General features: G+C 38.3%; 1 long non-coding RNA gene across 1 annotated transcript; it reads right to left on the bottom strand.

The window, feature by feature from the left end:
* Nucleotides 1-437: 437 nt before the first annotated feature.
* Nucleotides 438-1,704, bottom strand: LOC125276881. Its single transcript, XR_007186770.1, has 3 exons — nucleotides 1,241-1,704; nucleotides 977-1,030; nucleotides 438-845 (listed from the first exon to the last, which is right to left on the bottom strand). It is a non-coding gene; the product is annotated as an uncharacterized LOC125276881 (long non-coding RNA).
* Between the last annotated feature and the right edge of the window lie 23,192 nt (nucleotides 1,705-24,896).

Raw genomic sequence — 24,896 nt, 5'->3', positions numbered from 1 at the left:
TATTGTTATTGCTTGCTTACCTATTCTGTTGATTCGGCTGTGCACAGATCCAGACGTTACTGGCTGCGTTAATGTCTAATGACTTTCATAATGTTGGGAACATGGGCTGGCATATGCAAATATTGGGGCGTACACCCGACTGTTACGTAACAGTCGGTGTTATGTTGAGATTCGCCTGTTCTTCGGAGGTCTTTTAAACAAATGAGATTTATATAAGAAGGAGGAAACAATGGAGTTTGAGACTCACTGTATGTCTTTTCCATGTACTGAACTCTTGTTATTTAACTATGCCAAGGTAAATTCAATTTTTGAATCAAGGGCACCTTTAAATGTTACATTTCGCCAATGATATCTTATGTGACGTTGTATCTCAAATTATGACTTTATATCTCACAATGTGACTTTATATGTCAAAATATGACTCTCACAATTGAGACTATATCTCACAATTTGACTTTATTTCTCACAGTGTAACTTTATCTCGCAGTGTGACTTTAAATCTCATAATGTGACTTTCTCAAAATCTTACTGTCTCACAATTGCGACTATATCTCAGACAATTTACTTTATATTTCACAACTTTTTATCTCGCTGTGTGACTTAAAATTTCGTAATCTGACTTTATATCTCAAAATTGCAAAAATATCTCAAATTATGACTTGATATCTCACCATGTGACTTTAAATCTGTTAATGTGACTTTATGTAACCCGTGCGGCTCGCTTATGCCCAGCGTGATGTGCGGCCAGCGACACCGGGTATTAAAACTTGGTCTGCGTTGTGTTACGTTGTGTGGGTGTAGAAACAGACACGGGACAGCAGGCAGCAGATTCACTGGATCATTTACTGTATAACAGAGACAAAATAAGCAGCCTCAGATTGAGTGGCCCTTATAACACTCTCTTCCATAGAATCACATTTCAAAAGGGAGGAAGAAAACATGAACATAAGGAAAATAATAATACAGAAAAACATACCTGTATAACAGAGACAAAATAAGCAGCCTCAGATTGAGTGGCCCTTATAACACTCTATAAAACAAATATGATGCGCCTCCATTACCATGTGCTTGTTTCACATAAAAGACAGAAATATACCTCAAAGAATGTAAAATAACAAAAATAATCCCAAGGATAGATAAAATAGTACTTTACACATAAGTTTGGGTTGAAATACAGATATAAAAGATATAATTAACATAAGGATTAAATAAAATTAACAGGATGACAAAAGAAACCTACCTCTTCCATAGAATCACATTTCAAAAGGGAAGAGGAGGAGTTAGGACAGGAAATTAGGTCATACTGTGACCACGCAACACTTAAAGGAGAAGCGCACCTTTAGATCAGGTATCATAAAACGTACAATAGAACAATTTTGTGTGAATTATAACAATATTTAGTATTATACTTTGTATACCTGTTACATTTATATGTCAAAATATGACTCACAATTGGGACTCTATCTCACAATTTGACGAAAATATCTCAAATTATGACTTGATATCTCACAGTGTGACTTTAAATCTTGTAATGTGACTTTATATCTCATAACTATGACTTTATATCTCAAAATGTGATGTTTTACCTTTAAATATGACTTTATATCTCACATTGTGACATTATACATCGCAGTGGCAACTTCGTTTCTTGTACCAGTGACTTTATTTCACGCAATGTAACTTTTATCTCAAAATGTGATTTTATATTTAAATACTTAAATTATAGTCACTTGTTAAAGGTGCTAAAGAGGATCTTTTCGTCGACTAAGAAACCAAAGACCGTTAGTGAGTTTTTGAAATGAGTGCATGCGTAAGAACAACCCCCCTCCTTCACAGCTCATTTCGAGGGAACGCCTCCCAAAACTCGTGCACGAGTATTGGAACACGAGTGTTTACCACCGGCATTCGCTGTGTTGTGTTAGTGGATTCATTATGTCGGACTCACCGCAGGTAACTCATAATCTGCGGTTGTTACGCATGCACTGTCTCCTGACAAAAACATTGCATGCGGCGCCTGTAGAGTGTGGAAAGTTACTGGAGCGCGCAGCCGTGCACGTCTCTCACAAGGAACGTCATGGCAGTGATTGACAAGCCAGAGGGCCAATCCGCGCACGTCTCTCACAAGGAACGTCATGGCAGTGATTGACAAGCCAGAGGGCCAATCGTTTACGCGATGATCACGTAAACGATTGGCTGATGTTTTTAAGGCCCTACCTCGTGCACAGATGATGCATATTAATATTATTCCTTTCAGTGCACCTAATAAATAGTCTTTTATCAGTTAGTAAAGACAGGTTCAAGTAATTTTGCAAAAAATTTATAAAACAAAACATCCTGTATATACTTCATGTGAACAGACTAGACTTTATCTGTAGGCGATGAAATGACTAACATAAGCGGGGAAGCTATGGTGGTTGCTCTGTGATGCCTTTGTCAGTTTGGTTGCTTTATTGCCAAGGGTTTGTTTTATCTGGCTTTTAATCACATTTCCTCAAGTACTCAAAACAATTAAACTGGCGTCTGGGTTCATTAGCTCCATTGAGCTGCTTTCTTAAACATCTGACATGTTCTCTCTGAGCTCTAGACGCCTTAACTGTTAACAATGACATATTTGGGCCACTTTTATCCAGTTGCTTCATATTGCATGTTTCTGTGTGGCAGATTAACAAAGGAAAACGTCAATTTGAAGAGCTCATGCTACAAATAGCTTTTAACATTCGGGCCATGAATGAATCAAACATGACAGGCTATAACTTTTGATAGTTTAGATACATCATCCTACACAGGGAGCTGGAACTCAGTGTCCATTGATGGACGGTATTCAAAATTCTGACAAAACTGATGGAACATTTGACTTCATCACAGCTGTGGTGACATAAGTGATATGAATTGTAGAAAGAAAAGCTACATTCTCATCATACAATGTTCATAAGAAGCTCTTGATCTGAAGCAGGCCTGTCACGATAGCTACTTTTTGTTGTACGATATATTGCCCCAGAAATAACTGCGATATGTGATTATTGTCATTGCGATAAAATGATTATTGTCATTTTAAGACCATTTTATGCCATTGAATATATAGTCATAATATAGCAGCATAATAATGCAAGTAGGCCTACACACTTTCAAATGACAATGAACTTGACTCTTAAGAATATTTAGACTATTTAGGCTACTGGAATTAATAAAAAAAATTAATAATGTTGAATAAATAATAAATAAACCTTTGCTAACAAAAATGGCAAAAACAACTAGTAGAAAAAAAACAACTTTCAAATGCACAAAAGGCACTTATATGGAGATTTTACATCTACAGGTTTTTCCCTGACCTTATTTTCTCAGTAAAGTAAGGGTGCACGCTATTGTCAGATGTCAATATGAACAAAGACTCAATTTTAGCAGTCAGAAATGGCCTTATGAGGTATCTGTTTTTCTAGAGGCATGTTTGAAAAACTCATATTTACAATAATTCAGAGAGCACATGAAGGCAGCATAACTGCTTTGTCGGATATAACAGCAGATTCTGTGTTATGATAGGTTAGATTGCCTGTCAATCAAACTCCCATGACTTTATATCCTATTTTTATATATCACAATTGTGAATATGTCTCACAAAGTTACTTTATATCTCAAACCATTACTGCATAATGTTACAACTTTTGGTTACACTTTTCAAAAAGTTTCCATTTGTTAACATTAGTTAACTATATTAGTTATCATGAACTAACAATAAAAACTACTTAAAGCATTTATTAATCTTTGTTAATATGATTCCAACATTTATCAGATGTAATCTGTTATTATCTGTTATTATCTGTTATTATTAACAGATAATAAATCTGTATCTGTTAATATTATTTAATGGACCTGAGCTAACATGAACTAACAATGAACAGCTGTATTTTTATTAACTAACATTAACAACAATTAATACTTTAACAAATGTATTGCTCATCCTTAATGCTAGTTAATGCATTAATGGGACATTATTGTAAAGTGTTACTTTCTTTTGCACATTTTTTTTTATATCTAACAATGTGAATTTTGCTTTTTTATTATTTTATTAGAACTTTTTTTTCACTCTAAGTCTAAAACTTCTATATACAAACCCGATTCCAAAAAAGTTGGGACACGGTACAAATTGTGAATAAAAACAGAATGCAATGATGTGGAAGTTTCAAATTTCAATATTTTATTCAGAATACAACATAGATGACATATCAAATGTTTAAACTGAGAAAATGTATAATTTTAAAGGAAAAATAAGTTGATTTTAAATTTCATGGCATCAACACATCTCAAAAAAGTTGGGACAAGGCCATGTTTACCATTATGTGGCATCCCCTCTTCTTTTTATAACAGTCTGCAAACGTCTGGGGACTGAGGAGACAAGTTGCTCAAGTTTAGGAATAGGAATGTTGTCCCATTCTTGTCTAATACAGGCTTCTAGTTGCTCAACTGTCTTAGGTCTTCTTTGTCGCATCTTCCTCTTTATGATGCGACAAATGTTTTCCATGGGTGAAAGATCTGGACTGCAGGCTGGCCATTTCAGTACCCGGATCCTTCTTCTACGCAGCCATGATGTTGTAATTGATGCAGTATGTGGTCTGGCATTGTCATGTTGGAAAATGCAAGGTCTTCCCTGAAAGAGACGACGTCTGGATGGGAGCATATGTTGTTCTAGAACTTGGATATACCTTTCAGCATTGATGGTGCCTTTCCAGATGTGTAAGCTGCCCATCCCACACGCACTCATGCAACCCCATAGCATCAGAGATGCAGGCTTCTGAACTGAGCGCTGATAACAACTTGGGTTGTCCTTGTCCTCTTTAGTCCGGATGACATGGCGTCCCAGTTTTCCAAAAAGAACTTCAAATTTTGATTTGTCTGACCACAGAACAGTTTTCCATTTTGCCACAGTCCATTTTAAATGAGCCTTGGCCCAGAGAAAACGCCTGCGCTTCTGGATCATGTTTAGATATGGCTTCTTTTTTGACCTATAGAGTTTTAGCCGGCAACGGCGAATGGCACAGTGGATTGTGTTCACCGACAATGTTTTCTGGAAGTATGCCTGAGCCCATACAGCCCATTCCTGAGCCCATACCATTACAGTAGCATTCCTGTATGTGATGCAGTGCCGTCTAAGGGCCCGAAGATCACGGGCATCCAGCTGTTCCTTATATGTACATTTATTGCTACCTGTCCCAACTTTTTTAGAATGTGTAGCTCTCATGAAATCAAAATGAGCCAATATTTGGCATGACATTTCAAAATGTCTCACTTTCAACATTTGATATGTTATCTATATTCTATTGTGAATAAAATATAAGTTTATGAGATTTGTAAATTATTGCATTCCTTTTTTATTCACAATTTGTACAGTGTCCCAACTTTTTTGGAATCGGGTTTGTATTTCTACATGCAGGATAAAGTAAAAAAAAAAAAAAAAAGCCTGTCTGTGTAGGCTATATGAGAGGAATATTATGACACAGCAAGACAAGATGCAGGAGGATTTGCCTCCCGGAGACTCCCGATCAAGCAGGAAATGAAGGTTCAGTCATATTCTTCAGTGCTGAAGAGGACAGACAGGAAGAGAGCTGATCTGGTGATCACAGATATCTTTATCAGACAATCACAGTGCTACTTGGTTATTTATTGCTCTCAGCTCATAGTTATAATTAGACCTTTACGGGTGCATGTCATCCTATAACCTCTGCACATCTTCCACATATAAGAGCGTTATCAACAGGGACAGAAGAAGCAGTGACAGCAACTAAACTATGGAGTTTCCGTGAAGTAAATCAATCTTCTGTGCTTGTTATGCATGCTCAGGACCTTGGGAAAATTCCAGTGTTACTTCCCAGTGACATCATCACCTCACAAAGTAGCTCTGTTTAGTTATCAGGGTCCGTGCACGCATTCATTCCAAACACAATGAAATGAAATCTGCGCTGGCGTATATTCTGTTGTGACTGCTCACAATGCAGGTGAGGGTTAATTCAATCGACCAGCTACCCAAAATCTCGGAGTCTGGTGGCCATTCCACTCGGCCTGATGCTTTGTGCGATTATGGGTCAGGGTTGAAGGATCTGTGTACCATTGCAAGGGCTCCCACAAAGCACTAAACGCACTGTGAAAGCAAGGATTTGACGGCTGCTGACAGGCTGAGGAATTCCAGAGTACCACAGTGTCTGAGAAAGCCATTGCCATGTCCCGTGTAGCCAAGAGAAACTATTTTCACTTGCAACCTCTTTGAACAACAGAAAAAGCTCTTTGACAGATCATTTCTAACTCCTACGCATAGCTTTTGCTTCCATGGATAATGGGAGGTTACTGGATTTACCTCAGCAATTCAGAGCAATATAAAAAGAATAAAACTAAATGAGGGTTTATCACAGTCCATGAAGGTTATCGTACTGAGTGCAGTGAACAAAGCATAATTCAATGACAGCAGGATGCAAGTCTTTCTGTTTGTGGATGAAAAACAATGAAACAATACAATAGAAATAGCTTGATTCTATCACAACAGCTGAAGTTCGCAAAATCTGATGGGACATAATTGCAATTTTGGTCAATCCACGTTTCAATCAAGTCTTTTGTTTCTTTAGACATGCTTTAGTGTGAAAACTAAGCACAATGAGTGAACTGTGATCATTTACTGTTTGTTTGAGAAACAAGCGCGCAGCCATTTTTGGAATTTTACCTTTGAACTTACGTTTTTGCATAGCTCTGTATATTACTATGTGTGACGAGCAGGGCGGGCGAGAGCCGTGAGGGAACGGCGCGAGGCCGGTGGCGCGAGTGATAATGAGCATCACCTGCGAGGCGCGCCGGCCTCGAATCTCTCACGGAGGAGCTCCGGAGGCATAAAAGGAGGAGCGACGTCCGTGAAGGACGAGAGAGGACCAGGCCTGGACTTTATGTTATGTTTTATTATGTTTGTGTGGCCGGCAGACGTCCGCGAGGGTCTGCCGGCATTACTTTCGTTTTGTTCTTTGTTTATTTTATATTAAAGTTTGGTTGAATGTTCGCCGGTTCCCGCCTCCTTCTTCCCGTATCTACTAACCGTGTTACATTGGTGCCGAAACCCGGGAGGAAGGAGGGACATGCTGTCGGAGAGCCCTCGCTGCTGAGGGGGATCGCGGTGCTGCGGAGTTCGGGCAGCGCGGGAGTGTGAAGACCGCGAGAGGCTGCCCGAGGCGGTGGTGCTGGAGCCTAGTGACAGGTGGGACGGAGAGCTCGAGGCCGGCGCGCCTCGCAGGTGATGCTCATTATCACTCGCGTCACCGGCCTCGTGCCGTTCCCTCACCCTCTCTCGCCCGCCCTGCTCGTCACATACCCCCAACGCCCCTCGCAGGCCGGGGGGTACTCCCGAGACTGCGCTCTACTCCCCCCCGGGGCCTGTCTCGGCGGCCGCAGCACCTGGGGGTAAGGACAGACGAGACGAGAGAAAGGAGACGGAACCAAGCGACAGGACGACAGCACTGGAGCGACAGGACGAGAGAGGGGAGAGAGGAAAAAAGAGAAAAAAAATTCTTGGTCCGGTTCCCCGACACACTGCCGCTCGGTCCTCAGCCAGCCGGGAGGCTCTTCCTCGCGGTGCCATGCGGTGGCACTGGACGCTCGGTGGACGGCCCGATCCTCGACCGCCTCCTGGCGGCCGGCGATGGCTCCTCCGGACTGAGGGCAGCCGGCAGCGAGTCCCCCGTTCCCTGCTCCTCCCCTTTATGGCGGACGGCAGCAGGCTCCGGCCCACGGCGAACGGCGGCGACTCCTCCGCTCCCTCTTGGACGGCAGCCACCCCACCTCGTCCCAGGGGCACGGCCTCGAGCTCTCCGTCCCACCTGTCACTAGGCTCCAGCACCACCGCCTCGGGCAGCCTCTCGCGGTCTTCACACTCCCGCGCTGCCCGAACTCCGCAGCACCGCGATCCCCCTCAGCAGCGAGGGCTCTCCGACAGCATGTCCCTCCTTCCTCCCGGGTTTCGGCACCAATGTAACATGGTTAGTAGATGTGGGAAGAAGGAGGCGGGAACCTGCGAACGTTCAACAAAAGTTTAATCTCAAAATAAACAAAGAACAAAACGAAAGTAACGTTAATGCCGGCAGACCCTCGCGGACGTCTGCCGGCCACACAAACATAATAAAACATAAAATAAAGTCCAGGCCTGGTCCTCTCTCGTCCTTCACTGATGTCGCTCCTCCTTTTATGCCTCCGGAGCTCCTCCGTGAGAGACTCGAGGCCGGCGCGCCTCGCAGGTGATGCTCATTATCACTCGCGTCACCGGCCTCGTGCCGTTCCCTCACGGCTCTCGCCCGCCCTGCTCGTCACACTATGGTATCGCTGTCAAAGAGTAATTAGTTGGTGAAGTGGATTTACTTATTTTCATGAGCATTGTAATGTTTGAAGCTGATGTCATAACAAATGTCAGTAGACAGGGAAGGTTTTAAAACGAGCGGTTCATTCATAAATCCGTAAGATCTTACCTTCATGCTGTGGAAATACAAACCGGAAGACAGCGCTGAAAAGAGGTGGGGCTACATAAGGTCTATAATTTTCAATAAATTAGGGTTTTAAGGGATTTAATCAAGATGTTTGAAACCATCTGAGAAAACAGTCATTTATGCAATATTTACTTCCCTATGTGACAGCTAGCCCTGGTTTCTCCTGCATCAACAGTTTCACATACTGGAGGCAGAGCAGAAGGGAGGGCACTACAGAACAAAATGGCTCAGGGTAGACTTACAATCCCCTTACACTTATTAAGTTGCATAAGCACATACTGTCACCCAAATTTTCACAGAAATTAGTCTTAGTGCTTAGTTACTGGAAAAAGAGGTGGGAGAGGGTAAGAAGAAAAAAGAGAGCCTCTTTATGAGAACATGTGTTAAGTGAATGAAAACTCATGTGTTACTATGGAGCATTGTTTCTCAGCACTGTGATTACAGTATAGAAGACAGCTGCGAGCCAGTCATGTCACTGTAAAGAGGTGAAATACACCCTGATCCCATGTCTTATGTAAGCGCTCTTTTGTCAGGGCTGTTAACCAGGGGGCACTTGTGTTTGTGTGTGTTTGATTGTTTGTGAGGAGAGGTCAGGAGAGACCAGCATCATGTGTAACAGTTCTGGCTACAGACCAACTCTTTCAAACACCACATGTATAGACTATAATTGGGTCCAGGCCTTTCATTTGGAAGGTCTGGAGCTGCTTGCAATCATGAAAGCAAAAGGTGAAGAATATGACGTGACCTCACCCTTCGTCTCACAAATAAAGTGTATTTATATATATTTATATAATAATTTTTAAAATAAAAGTTAGTTCATTAAATAAATATTCTGGGTAACACTTTAAAATAAGGTTCAATTCATTAGTGTTGTTCACCCCAAGTCGTATTTGACAAGCTGTTCTCGGACTCAGAATTATGTGTTTTTATGGCAACATTTTCAATGCCAAAATGAATATGCAGTGGTCAGGTGGTACAGCAGTCACATGGTACAAGCTCTCAGAAAATTCAGAGTGTACAAGTTGTAATCAGTAATTCCGTGTAAATGTTAGTTATTGCACTGCTCACAGAAACACTTAATTCTGATTGGTCAATCGCACCATCCAGCAGTTTAATGTTTTATAACATTAGCTGTCACCCATGGCAATGTCATACCTGTCAGCTCATCCCATCTAGTTAACTGAAACCAGCGCTACTTTCATGTCTCTTGTATATCACACTTTATACTCGCTAATGTTATTGAAACGCACCTGGCGCACAGTTAGCACCTGGTGTGGTCACGTTTACTATTGTTTGATGAATTTTCATGGACAAAAAACGTCCATTGTCTATTTTCAATAGTAAAGTGACATACTGTATGAAGCATAGCACGCACAGATGTCACTTTCAAATCAAGCATTCTGTGGCGAATCCTATATCCTGTTGCAAAATCTGCATGGGGGAATCGTTCGCCCTCACGTGAAATTGTCAGTCGCATGGATTCCTATTGAAATTACTGGATTTGTTGAAAAGTGACCACAGCTATCGACTTGTTTCTGGGCATATTGTTTTGTATGTTGTACTGGACTATTGTTTCTTAATGGAAGCTTTAAGATAAGGTACACTCTAAAAAATGCTGAGTTAAAAACAACCCAAGTTGGGTTGAAAATGGACAAACCCAGCAACTGGGTTGTTTTAACTCATCGATTGGGTTAAATGTTTCCCCAACGTGCTGGGCAGTTTTATTTAACCCAACTATTGTTTAAAAATGACTATATGGCTGGCTTAAAATGAAGGTTGGAAATTAAAAAAAATAATATTTATATAATAATTTTTTAAATAAAAGTTAGTTTATTAAATAAATATTCTGGGTAACACTTTACAATAAGGTTGGAAATTAAAAATCAATATTTATATAATAATTTTTAAAATAAAAGTTAGTTTATTAAATAAATATTCTGAGTAACACTTTACAATAAGTTTCAATTCATTATTGCATAATTACTAGAGACAACAATAATAATCAAAAGGTGAACATTTATTAATAAGCAATTTAATAAATGTTTATTGTTTAATTATCATTCATTATACTTATTAATAAATGTTAATTTATTAAATATATTAATAAATGTTAATTTCCAACACTTTAATGTTAATTTCCAACACTGGGTTCATTTTAAGCAAGCAATACAGTAATTTTTAAACAATAGTTGAGTTAAATAAAACTACCCAGAAGGTTGGGCAAACATGGGTTAAAACAAGCCAATTGCTGGGTTTGTTCATTTTCAATCCAACTTGGGTTGTTTTTAACCCAGCATTTTTTAGTGTAAGATTAGATCATTTCAACTCAAATTAATATTTCATGTCCACTTATTTATAGATGTGCAATAAGCAAGATAAAGTAAAGTCAGTCGGCATTCATTATTGCATTCATTATTGATCAGGATCCTGATGTGTATTAATACGAATTGAACGTGTAGCTAAAATCCGCCAGAATTTTTATGGCTCTTCTAACTTGTGATGCTCACTTTTTCCTGTAAAAGTATTAAAATGATTCCTAACAAAGATGGAAAGAGGAACTACATTTGCATCACATAAAGTTTACCACACAAACTGCACTCCAGCTCTCTAACTCTAAACTGTTTTAATACTTTGGCTTCAAAGGAACTCTGGAACAAAATTGAGCAACTCTGGAACTACCACCTTTAGAGCTGGTTGAGGAGCATTTGGCTTCAAGGATCAATTCTTTGAAAAATCTCTTAGCAGCAGGTGAGGATTAGTTATGTAACCTAAAATGGAAAGGTGCTCATATGACATTTCTTCTAAATCCAATTCAAATTAGACAATATACATGCACGTTAATGAGTTTGTAATGCATTGTGAAAACCTACAGTCAATATTTACCTTATAAGAAAAAAGTTTATTTTATTTCCACCTAGTATCTATTTAATGAGACACCAATGACGTCATCTTCTGCCTTTACTGTGATTGGAGCCACAAAGCTTAACTTAGCTGAAGTGTCTGTGTCCCAGTTTGAGCTCTATAAAACTGCTTTGGGGCTCTTTGAGAGTTGATGTGATTGATGGTCGGCGTGTGAATACTAAACAGTGAAAATGGTGGCATGCTGAGAGAGCTCTACACAGAATAGGGTGAATGGTGTGTGTGTGCTGTGTGCTTGCTTATGTGTGTATCCTAAGGCTCGGTGCTGTTCTGGGTCTTACAAACAAGAGTTAAGCTCTGACTATCTGCCCTTACTGCCAATGAGTCAAAGCACAGGCTCAGAGAAAGCATTAGCCACGCCTCCAAAGCCACAAATGATTGCACACAGCTGTTTGCAAATACACCTTCACGTTGTGGTATAGAGAAATGAAAGCTCTTTGTTAAGTTCGTTGATCCCTGCTGGCCCCTAAATCTGGTCTGCGGGGGGTCTTGTGGTGTTTTTTGTTCCACAAATATACTTTTCGCCCACAAAATGTGTATACCGACTGGATTGAACATTAGCTGCTGTTTTAGCAATGACATTCACAAATTATGATGATAAAAGTGACTGAACTAGTATGTGTTATTTTAGGAGTTTCCACTCTTTCCGCTCTACTGCTTTAGTCAGATGAATGGCATTAATCCAAAGTGTTTTGACTTGTTTTTGGATTTTCTCTGCTGACACAGTAAAAAAACAGCAAGTGTTTTATTAGAACAGTAAATCATTTTCCCATTAAAACAGACACCAAGCCTGACACACATTTTAGATGAGCATGAGTTTGTGTATGACACTTGAGATGTGCTATGGAGAATAAAACGGCTTTTTATACTTTCTCATGATCAGCATAAAGACCAGTACTCTAAATCTTGGGAACAAGAACTTCTTTCTTTTCACTTACAACATTTCTTTATTGACTCTCTTCAAATTTGCTGAATGAATGCTAAAGCACTTTTGTGTTTTACCCCAAAGCTGCATTCAAGTCCTGTCAGAATGATCATCTTTATGGCTTGAGAGCCCATGAAAGCCACCACCATTATAAAGTTATAATTACTAGTGGGGAAACTCTTTAGAACCAGATTTTCTGAATTGGAAGTGTCCAAAATAAGTTGTTAATGTAGTTTATACAGTTTAGTTTAGTTAGACTACATTTTTCATCATTCTCTGTGGCCACATCCTTTGCTCTGTATTTTGTAAGGCTAAAATTCTTTTTTAGAAATTCAGAAACAGAGAAAGAAAAATTAATTGCCCAACACATTTATTTTATTTACAAAATGCTGCAAATTTTATTTCCAATTATGCTGCAATGTCCGAGCAGAAAGCACCATATCATTTTTTAAATTTGGTTACTTTTATTATCAGATAAAGTATATACATAATTCTGTCATGAAACTCTAGATGGCACAGGCTGATAGTCCATGTCACATCTGCAGCCAATGAGCTTGTTGCTTACACTTTTAAATGGCTGGTTACATTCACTATAGCAGTTTGCAGCGCACTTCAGAGTTCCTCTAAAACCCTCCACCTTCCCCAGCTCCACCTGTATAGGTCTGCTGTTGGTTATTGATGCTATTTGTGCAGCAGTACAATGTCTTACTCGCAGAAGCGTATCAGCGTATGTATTGCCAGTAGCAAATTCCTGTACTTGCTCTGCAGCAGCAGCAATAATCAGCAGCAGCAATAATCTACAACAACAGCAATAATCTACATTCAGCAGCAGCGTAGCAGATCTATTCCGCCAAGACCAAATACATTAACATTGTCTTATCCATTACCATGCTAAAGATCGTCCGAGAGTTGTCATGATAGAAATAACATTACTGTGTATATTTTATTTTTGTTGTTTTTTTGGACCATTTTATACACAAATTATGCACAAAAACAACACTAAAAATAAACTATAGGCCTAATATTATAAAAAACAATAAATATTATTTAAAATATATTATATTATATTATATATGGCCATAGTATTGTCAGAAAAAAAAAAAGTTGCTTTTATGCATTGTATACAGATACTAGAAAAATGACATTAAAATACATCAAAATACATCAACATCTCAATTTAGGGAGACTTGTCTGAAACCATTATATGCACTGGGTATTGTGGATTCAACCAGGTCACACCCAGAGAACAAATATACAGTCCATTAACAGAGGCTTCCTCAGAAATCCTCCCCTGACTGCAGATCAGCTGATTATATTCAGCCTAAAACCCTCCTTTTATCAAAAGTACATCACAGAGTTCAGACAGGAGTCACTGCTGCACCGAGAGGCTGATGAGCAATGAGAGGAGGAGAGCTGAAGCATATAAAGAATAGATAAAATATGACTTTATTGTGTAATGTCATTTTAAAGACATTACACTAAACCAGTGTTAACAGGTGAGTTGCATCATGAATGTGTCCAAAGCATTTAACTGTAACCAGAAAGCTGTCCTCCAAAACTTTCCCTTTTCCAAGTAAGCCATTTGATCATAAGCTGCGTTTCACAGCTGAAATCTCAAAGGGGAGATGGGATGGAGAGATCAGATAGGACATTTGAGTTGAAGCACAACGGTTTTTCTCCCACTCACTTCTCTCTCTGACCTCTCCACCCTCTCTGCATTAATCATCAACACACATCCAGAGAAGAACGGACCCAGTTCAGTCTCAAAACACCATGAGTGATCAACGGAACATTTGAATGCATTTTATTTAGTGTTAAGGTGCACTGTAAAAAATGACCGTGATTTTAACAGTAAAAGACTGTAAAAATGCTGCGGTGAAAAACTGTCAATTGGTTTACAGAAAGTTTCCGTACTATATACGGTGAATAACTGTAATAGATCTAATGGTACATTTAATGTAATTTTACGGTAAAATACCGTTAAATTCACAGTTTTTGGAAGTGAAAAATAACAATTCATTGTAAAATTTACAGTGAAAAAACGTAAATTGACATTCCCACAATTCCCTGCGTGACACTTCACATTTGATATATTTCCGTTGAAATAACTCTGTTTCTTCTTAGTTTTTCTCATTTTTTTCTAATCAGTTATGTACATTAGGGTTTTATGTTACATCTAATGTTGTTAAATTAATGTTTATTGCATTTTTAAAATTTCATGCATGTTACCATGATGGTGTTTAGTGTGTGTGTGAATGACACTGTGTGCACCTTCTATATGTTAGTGTTGTCCTTCTCAGCTAGTGATGAACTTTGATTTATCATGTGACTCTTATCACCACTGTGTTTGGTGACTGTCAGTGTATTATAAAGGTACAAAACAGATATATTAGTACTTCATTAGGTTGGTAAATTAACATTATATCAGTTAATGAAATACGTTATTTTACCGTAAATTTAACAGATTTTTTTTACGTTGCTACTGTATTTTTTACGGTAAAGTTCTGGAAACCACAGCTGCCGGTTTTTTACCATAAATTTTACTGGGATTTTTTTTACAGTGTGATTTATAGATATTCATACTTTACATTTGGTCAAAAATGTTGTTGACACAAGAAAAACCCTACACTGTAAAAAAAAAAAAAAAAAAAAAAACATTCTGTGAAATTTACAGTAAAAAAACAGCAGTTGTGGTTGCCAAAAAATTATCGGAAAAAAAAATATGGTAGCAACATTTTAGGTTTTACAGATTTATCTTAAATTTATGGTAAAAAAAAAGCATTTCATATAATATAATGTTAATATACCAACCTATTGAAGTACTAAAATCTGTTTTGTACCTTTCTAATACACTTACAACAACCAAAAACAGTTGGTGATGAGAAAGTCACATGATGAATCAAAACTCATCACAATAAGCTTTTTAATACTAATATATAAAAGGTGCATGCCTTTTTCGTCCTGGAAAATTAATAAAAAAAAATAATGATGACTCATCCTGCACTACACAGATTTTTGTCCTATCAGATTCTCTCTAGACTGAGAATGTCCCACCCACTAACATGCAGATGTACTAACCTTTTCATTGCCACATTTTTTTTCTTCCTTTTCTTTTTTTTTTTTACATCACTGCATAAAATATACACAAAATCTGCACAAAAAATAATTGAGACTGTACTGCTGATGGTCAGATTGCAGTATATACAGTAGTCAACATTTGAAGTGGATCAAAACCTTTCATCAAAGTTGTCCTAAAACCTTCTTCTTAGGACAACTTATTTCTTAGGACAACTTTGATTAACTTTTTTGATCCACTTCAAATGTTGACTACTATAGTTAAAAATAACAGATATGTTTTGTGGCTGTATAAAAAAAGTGGAAATGGAAGAGTTTCGCCCGCGGTACACATACTTTTCGAAAGAGACGAAAACCATGCATATACTCGAAATGGTTCAAGAACAGCATGCAATTTACTTTGGGTATGCCTTTTTTAGGCATTTTAGGAATTTTACAGGAATGCTAAGGGGTTAAATGGCCAGAATTTGTCATATTTCTTAAAACTTACAACCTCAAGTATCTGATTTTGTTTTACTTTATAGTTCAATTTTAGCTTTTTAAAACTCTATCTATATTCTAGCCTATAAGCCTCTCACAATTCTCCAAATACTGTTTGGTTTCTGGGTCTTATTCTATTTGTCACGTAATTGTATTCATTGGTGTTGCCTTGCCCAGATCCGGTATTTATTCAACATGTCTGTGCGGGAGAGGAACAGCAGCCGTTATCTCCAATGATAATAGCGCTGTGACATAAGAGGAGCCATTGGTGTGGGCCCAGCCGTGTTTTGGAGAAAAGAAGGCAGAGGGGAAAAGAACAAAACAGAGTGGAACAACATGGAAAAGCAGTGCAGAACCGGCTGTGGCCAGATTTGTTGTCATTATGAGTGCACAGAGAGTGATAAATGCAATAAACAAGGAACGCATAATATATTTATCTCACATAGGCTTCACACATACACTTACAACATTACGCTAATATGCTTTAGAAGCTAATTTAATGTAGAGATATTGATGCATAGATTTACATAACTTTTCAAAAATACTATATATATAGATATAGATATATTAGGGGTTTAACACAGTACACAAAAATGACGGTTTGTACATACCTTGGTTTTGAAGTCACAGTTCGGTACAGCAGGGTTAGAAAATTAAACTCTTTTTTCTTTAAATAGTGGTTTACTGAATTATTATTAGCATTAATTATTTTTAGCATTAAATCTAAGTCTAAATGTACCATTTCTTGGTATGTTCACCTGAAACAAATAGTATGGATCACATTCAGTGATCAATGTGTTGTTTTTTTGGTATCTATGTTGAAATGTTTTTGTATTCACTGCCATTACTTTTGATGCAGAAAAAAGTAATGTGGCTGAAACAGATAAATATGCCACTTCACATGCAACTACTGTGCCAACTTTCCAGTGTAAAGATGACATTAGACTATGATAGGTGTGGCTCAACTGCTCAGATTTAGAGAAAATTTATGTAAAAAAATTAATCTAAAAACTTTGTAGCCATCTTTCCCTGTTCCTCTTAGGTAAGTACAGCTTTTTGCCTTGCAAGCTACAGTGAATTATAGTACAATTTAGAAAATGACCAGCAGACAACTGTTTTTGCCAATAAAAATGTCTAAGGTTATGCTATATGGAATAAGTTATGTAATTGCTGGAGACAGCCAAGCACAATACGTCAGCATATGGAAACCTCAACTATAGTTCCTGGTCAATCCATTACATTACATGAGAAAACATATTAATCTATGCTCTATGATTTTACCCATCATTCAGTTCACCCATAAGATCAGTAGCTTATGGCATTTTCAAATAAATACATCATGTTATCAAACTGTGTAAGCGTGTTAAAAAACATTTTGAGGGGTCACAGACATACACAAATAGACAAAAAAATTATAAAGATCACACTGTTGTTTTAGACAGTATTTCAGTCCTGATTCACATCCGAAAATGTGCAGGAAACTCATTGGCGTGTAATGATGACAGCAGATTGTCTGTAATGCATGAACTGCCTCCCCTTTTCTGCATCTCATGTGAATGTGCGAGGCCTGTGCAGTGGCTCATGACAGGGATCCAAGCACGTTCTCAATGAGATAAATCTGCAATTGCATTTTCCACTTATCTGCCTTATCTCATGGAGCCGTCCCTACCTCCTTCCACCCATTTCTTTGTAAAAACACTGTACAATTTCAGCTCTTTTAAATGGGTGATTCAGTGGAATATTGTATTTTACAGTTATTTTCATCTCATCATCTCCTAAACCACAGTCCAACCACAGTTTCCTGTAGAACTCAGCCGTTTGCAAGAATTTCTTTTTCAGGGCAATATTAATATTATTTAATGTTAATTATTGTATGTAATAAAATATATTTATATTTTTCTCATAATATATCAGTAATTACGACATGGTGTGAATGCAGCATAAACTCGTTGTTTTAGTTTAGGAGGAACTGTAAAGGGTAGCTGCTGTTTGTTTGTGGCGTTCGTTGACGGGTAGGTAGGACATCAGGGGCCGTATGTATTAAACTTCTAAAAAATGCTCTTAAAGGTGCTAAAGAGGATCTTTTCGTCGACTGAGAAACCAAAGACTGTTACTGAGTTTTTTAAATGAGCGCATGCGTAAGAACAACCCCCCTCCTTCACAGCTCATTTCGAGGGAACGCCTCCCAAAACTCGTGCACGAGTACTGGAACACGAGTGTTTACCACCGGCATTCGCTGTGTCGTGTTAGTGGATTCATTATGTTGGACTCACCGCAGGTAACTCATAATCTGCAGTTGTTACTCCTGTCTCCTGACAAAAACATTGCATGCGGCGCCTGTGGAGTGTGGAAAGTTACTGGAGCGCGCAGCCGAGCACGTCTCGCACAAGGAACGTCACGGCAGTGATTGACAAGCCAGAGGGTGAATCGTTTACGCGATGATCGCGTAAACGATTGGCTGATGTTTTTAAGGCCCTACCTCGTGCACAGATGATGTATATTAATATTATTACTTTCAGTGCACCTAATAAATAGTCTTTTATCAGTTAGTAAAGACAGTTTCAAGTAATATTGCAAAAATGTATAAAACAAAACATCCTCTGTAGCACCTTTAAGAAGGGCTTAAAGGGTTAGTTCACCCAAAAATGAAAATTCTGTCATTTATTACTTACCCTCATGCCGTTCCACACCTGTAAGACCTTCGTTTATCTTCAGAACACAAATTAAGATATTTTAGTTGAAATCCGATAGCTCCGTGAGGCCTGCATAGGGAGCAATAGACACTTCCTCTCTCAAGATCCATAAAGGTACTAAAAACATATTTAAATCGGTTCATGTGAGTACAGTGGTTCAATATTAATATTATAAAGCGACGAGAATATTTTTGGAGTGCCAAAAAACAAAATAACGACTTATTTAGTGATGGCCGATTTCAAAACACTGCTTCATGAAGCATCGGAGCATAAATGAATCAGTGTGTCGAATCATGATTGGGATCGCGTGTCAAACTGCCAACGGCTGAAATCACGTGACTTTGGCACTCCGAACAGCAGATTCGACACGCTGATTCATTATCCTCCGAAGCTTCCTGAAGCATTGTTTTGAAATCGGCCATCACTAAATAAGTCGTTATTTAGTTTTTTTGGCGCTCCAAAAATATTCTCGTCGCTTTATAATATTAATATTGAACCACTGTACTCACATGAACCGATTTAAATATGTTTTTAGTACCTTTATGGACCTTGAGAGAGGAAGTGTCATTGCTCCCTATGAAGGCCTCACGGAGCTATCGAATTTCAACTAAAATATCTTAATTTGTGTTCTGAAGATGAACGAAGGTTTTACAGGTGTGGAACGGCATGAGGGTAAGTAATAAATGACAGAATTTTCATTTTTGGGTGAACTAACCCTTTAAGCTTTGACTTAAGTTTCAAAAAATTCTTAGTAAACAGTAGGACTTGTTTAAGATTAGGAGCTATTTATAAAGAAGCTAAAAGCAGCTCTTAAGTGTTGTGAACTAATGACTACAATGATGTCAACCCAAAAAGTGGCTGCCCTCAACCTTTGAATCAGCCAATACTGGGCCTGCAAGGGTGAAGTCACAGCAGCATGACACCAATCATTTCATGCAATTATAATAAAATTATTTAATTAAGACACTAAAACATTTTAATAATTACATTTATTTAAAAAAATGCATTGTGCAAAATTATCTTCAGTATTGATGCTGTGGAATCCTTTTCTATTTATATATGTCTCCTCATTTACAGTTATGTTGTAATGATGCAAACATGAGTTCCATCAACAGCTCCAAGGAAGCATGCAATAAAAAATAAATGTGGCTTGCTTTTGCCACATGGTTTGAAGATCAGTTGGAAAGTCAATGAACTATACAGTATAGGCCAAAAGTGATGTCAGGCCTAGGAAAATTGACGTTAACTCTTTATCCAGATATTATTAAAAACGTGTTAAAGATTTTGTAAACATATTGCATACTGTGCTTGGAGTCAGTTGTTTTATTTTTGATAATGCATTGAAACATGTCAAAATGTGCCAACATAATTTTTGGCCAGGCTGTCATACAAAAACAAGAGAGAACCAACAAAACATTATTTTTCTATGCATTATCTGTAGGTTAAAAAAACCTGTAGGTTTTTTTTTTTTTTTTTTTTTTTAGAGATTTGTAGAGTGGGAGAAGTCATCAAATTACTATATATACAGTGGGTATGGAAAGTATTCAGACCCCCCTACATTTTTTACTCTTTGTTATATTGCAGCAATTATATTTGTTATATTTGCTAAAATCATTTAAGTTCATTTTTTTTTTCCTCATTAATGTACACACAGCACCCCATATTGACAGAAAAACACAGAATTGTTGACATTTTTGCAGATTTATTAAAAAAGAAAAACTGAAATATCCTAAGTATTCAGACTCTTTGCTTAGTATGTAGTAGAAGCACCCTTTTGATCTAATACAGCCATGAGTCCTTTGGGAAAGATGCAACAAGTTTTTCATACCTGGATTTGGGGATCCTCTGCCATTCCTCCTTGCTGATCTTCTCCAGTTCTGTCAGGTTGGATGGTAAACGTTGGTGGACAACAATTTTTAGGTCTTTCCAGAGATGCTCAATTGGGCTTTGGCTGAGCCATTCAAGAACAGTCACAGATTGTTGTGAAGCCACTCCTTTGTTATTTTAGCTGTGTGCTTAGGGTCATTGTCTTGTTGGAAGGTAAACCTTCGCCCAGTCTGAGGTCCTGAGCACTCTGGAGAAGGTTTTCGTCCAGGATATCCCTGTACTTGGCCGCATTCATCTTTCCCTCGATTGCAACCATTCGTCCTGTCCCTGCAGCTGAAAAACACCCCCACAGCATGATGCTGCCACCACCATGCTTCACTGTTGGGACTGTATTGGACAGGTGTTGAGCAGTGCCTGGTTTTCTCCACACATACTGCTTAGAATTAAGGCCAAAAAGTTCTATCTTGGTCTCATCAGACCAGAGAATTTTATTTCTCACCATCTTGGCAAACTTCATGCGGGCTTTCATGTGTCTTGCACTGAGGAGAGGCTTCCGTCAGGCCACTCTGCCATAAAGCCCCAACTGGTGGAGGGCAGCAGTGATGGTTGACTTTCTACAACTTTCTCCCATCTCCCGACTGCATCTCTGGAGCTCAGCCACAGTGATCTTTGGGTTCTTCTTTACCTCTCTCACCAAGGCTCTTCTTCCCCGATAGCTTAGTTTGGCCGGACGGCCAGCTCTAGGAAGGGTTCTGGTCGCCCCAGACGTCTTCCATTTAAGGATTATGGAGGCCACTGTGCTCTTAGGAACCTTAAGTGCAGCAGAAATTTTTTTGTAACCTTGGCCAGATCTGTGCCTTGCCACAATTCTGTCTCTGAGCTCTTCAGGCAGTTCCTTTGACCTCATGATTCTCATTTGCTCTGACATGCACTGTGAGCTGTAAGGTCTTATATAGACAGGTGTGTGGCTTTCCTAATCAAGTCTGAATCAGTATAATCAAACACAGCTGGACTCAAATGAAGGTGTAGAACCATCTCAAGGATGATCAGAAGAAATGGACAGCACCTGAGTTAAATATTTGAGCGTCATAGCAACGGGTCTGAATACTTTTAGGACCATGTGATATTTCAGTTTTTCTTTTTTAATAAATCTGCAAAAATGTCAACAATTCTGTGTTTTTCTGTCAGTATGGGGTGCTGTGTGTACATTAATGAGGAAAAAAAATGAACTTAAATGATTTTAGCAATATTCTGCAATATAACAAAGAGTGAAAAATTTAAGGGGGTCTGAATACTTTCCGTACTATATATATATAGTGGTCAATATATATATTATTATACTATTATTGATTGCTATCAGGATGTGAAGAAGATGTGAAAAGAGTTTCAGGATTTGCAGAGAGTTTCAACCAGTATAACAATAAGTGGTTATGAAAAACTTTGCCTAGCTTTAAGTGTGGAAGGAAAAGTCCTCAATATGCTTTATTAAATGTATAAGTTGCATGGGGAGAGGATGTAAATCACATTTGATATTTTGATATTTAATCCAAATTATTCACTATCACTCCCATGACCGCATGGCCAGTATTTATAGACTGTAGACAGCATAAGATGTTGTGAGAGGGAGGTTGGATTGGTTGCAGTGAATAAGTTTCAGTGTGGTAGACACTCTAATCCTCTACAATCCCTGTTGTCTCAAAGGCAACATTTCCATCTCCTCTCGTCCACACTTTGCTAGTCTCCCCAGAGCTCAACTCGTTATATTCTAATTATCAGCGATTGTGTTTCGCACCTTCGGCAAGAAAGACACAATGAATAAAAGAACACTATTTTTCTTAGGTCATTGGCGGTGGAAGATTAGTCGACATCGGAGTACAGACACATCTGTTTAATTCAAGCGTGAATGTGGCCATGTGTGAATAAACTGATGCTAATTGTGAGAGAATGTGATCTTTTCTTCCCTTTCATTTGGAAGGATTTGTACAGTGCAAGTTTATTGTAGTTTGTTATTCTTCAATTTTGAGCAAACAATAAAAAATACTGTTTAAATTCCCACAGATGTCTTCTGCTGAGGACACCATAAGGGCTGCAGCTGTAATAGATACAACAGCTGGGCTAATTTGTTGAGGAAAAAAAAACAGTTATGAGTCACATTATCGTTTATTGCGTGCTTCTGGACTTTATCTGCCTTCATTCTTTTTGGTGTGTATTTATGACTTCATACCCTGGTACCTTGAGAAAGATGGTCCTATAGCATATGTGTTCTTGAGTGCACATGAACCCTTCTGACAGAATCTCTGTCCCCATGGAGACTCAAAGGGGTCATGCAGTGGAACAATTGACTAGTGCATCTGCATCATGACAGCTGGGCTAACCCCATTAGTATTCAATTCAAGGCCTGGTGAATACAACCACTTTCCTAGAGAGACACGCATTCAACTCAAGCATATTGTCACAGATCAAGTCCATCTATCATGGTGTCCTTGGTCCTGACCATCCCTAGACCATCAAACATTTACCAGTCTGGTTCAAAGGCTGTGAGTTGCAAATATTGTGAGAATGAGAGATAAAGATGAAATTTCTGATAAAGTTGTTCTGAGTCTGAGACCACTGGAGAAAATGTTGTTTTCTATTTTACATTATGTAATTTAATAAAAAAAATGTTTTACTACAAATTATATTATCTGCATAGCAATTAAGAGTGAAAATTTCTTTAATATTTACGTATGTCTAACTTTTGCTTTAAAAGTTCACACAGTTGATGTCACAAATTTGCTTGTTTCATTTATTCATTAACCATTTCAGTTGTATCCAACTCTTGGTGATTCTATTGTGATTCGATTATGAACTTTTTGAAGTGTCAAAGTGGTAATTGCGTGGACTGTCGGTGGAGGGACAAATCTCTCAGATTTCATTTTAAATATCTTCATTTGTTTGTTGAAGATGAGCGAAAGTCTTTTAATGACATGAGGGTAAGTAATTGATGACAATTTTTTTTAATTTTCGGATGAACTAACCCTTTAAGTTACGTCAAAGAACTGTGTGTAAAATGAATGTTTAAAGGTGCCCTAGATTATGTTTTTAAAAGATGTAATATAAGTCTAAGGTGTCCCCTAAATGTGTCTGTGAAGTTTCAGCTCAAAATACCCCATAGATTTTTTTTTATTAATTTTTTTTAACTGCCTATTTTGGGGCATCATTATAAACATGCCGATTTATGGTGCGGCCCCTTTAAATCTCATGCTCTCCGCCCACAGAGCTCGCGCTTGCCTTAAACAGCGCCTTAACAAAGTTTACACAGCTAATATAACCCTCAAAATCGATCTTTACAAAGTGTTCGTCATGCATGCGGCATGCGTGCGTCGGATTATGTGAGTATTGTATACTGTTATATTGTTTACATTGATTCTGAATGAGTTTGATAGTGCACCGTGGCTAAAGCTAACATTACACACTGTTGGAGAGATTTATAAAGAATGAAGTTGTGTTTATGAATTATACAGACTGCAAGTGTTTATAAATGAAAATAGCGACGGATCTTGTCTCCGTGAATACAGTAAGAAACGATGGTAACTTTAATCACATTTAACAGTACATTAGCAACATGCTAACGAAACATTTAGAAAGATAATTTACAAATATCACTAAAAATATCATGATATCATGGATCATGTCAGTTATTATTGCTCCATCTGCCATTTTTCACTGTTGTTCTTGCTTGCTTACCTAGTTTGTTGATTCAGCTATGCACATCCAGTCATTCTGCCCTTGTCTAATGCCTTTCATAATGATAATGTTGGGAACGTGGGCTGGCATATGCAAATATTGGGGGCGTACATATTAATGATCCCGACTGTTACGTAACAGTCGGTGTTATGTTGAGATTCGCCTGTTCTTCGGAGGTCTTTTAAACAAATGAGATTTATATAAGAAGGAGGAAACAATGGAGTTTGAGACTCACTGTATGTCATTTCCATGTACTGAACTCTTGTTATTTAACTATGCCAAGATAAATTCAATTTTTAATTCTAGGGCACCTTTAACATGTTCTGACCCAGTGTGCAGTGATGTAGCCGTGTAGCGACAGACTCACACTGACCCAAGGCAGACATGCCAAGTGACCCAACTCCCCTTTGTGCCAGGTTAATGAACGCTGGAGTGATCAAAACAAGGCCAAGTCCCGCCTCCTCCATCCCTCTCTTTTCAGCCCTCCCCTTCTCTCTCTCTTTCTTGTTCGACTGTCCACTGCCTCCCAGGCTGTCTGTCTCCAATAGTGATGTGCTGGGAACAATGGTGAACTCTTTGTACCATGAAGTGCTATGGAGGCAGGGGCCGCATGAAAGAGTGCTTTCAATAAAAAGCCTTTTAGAAAGGAAGGGAATCATTTTTTTCTGCTAAAATATTGCAGTTTGATTGCATATTAGATCTTCTGATAACAAGTGTGCCATTATGGAGATAACTGATATAGTAGGT

The sequence above is a fragment of the Megalobrama amblycephala genome, linkage group LG10 (assembly GCF_018812025.1).
Source record: "Megalobrama amblycephala isolate DHTTF-2021 linkage group LG10, ASM1881202v1, whole genome shotgun sequence".
In the NCBI taxonomy this organism is placed as follows: domain Eukaryota; kingdom Metazoa; phylum Chordata; class Actinopteri; order Cypriniformes; family Xenocyprididae; genus Megalobrama; species Megalobrama amblycephala.
Note: the sequence above shows the minus strand (reverse complement) of the source record. Positions and strands in the feature narration are given on the sequence as shown.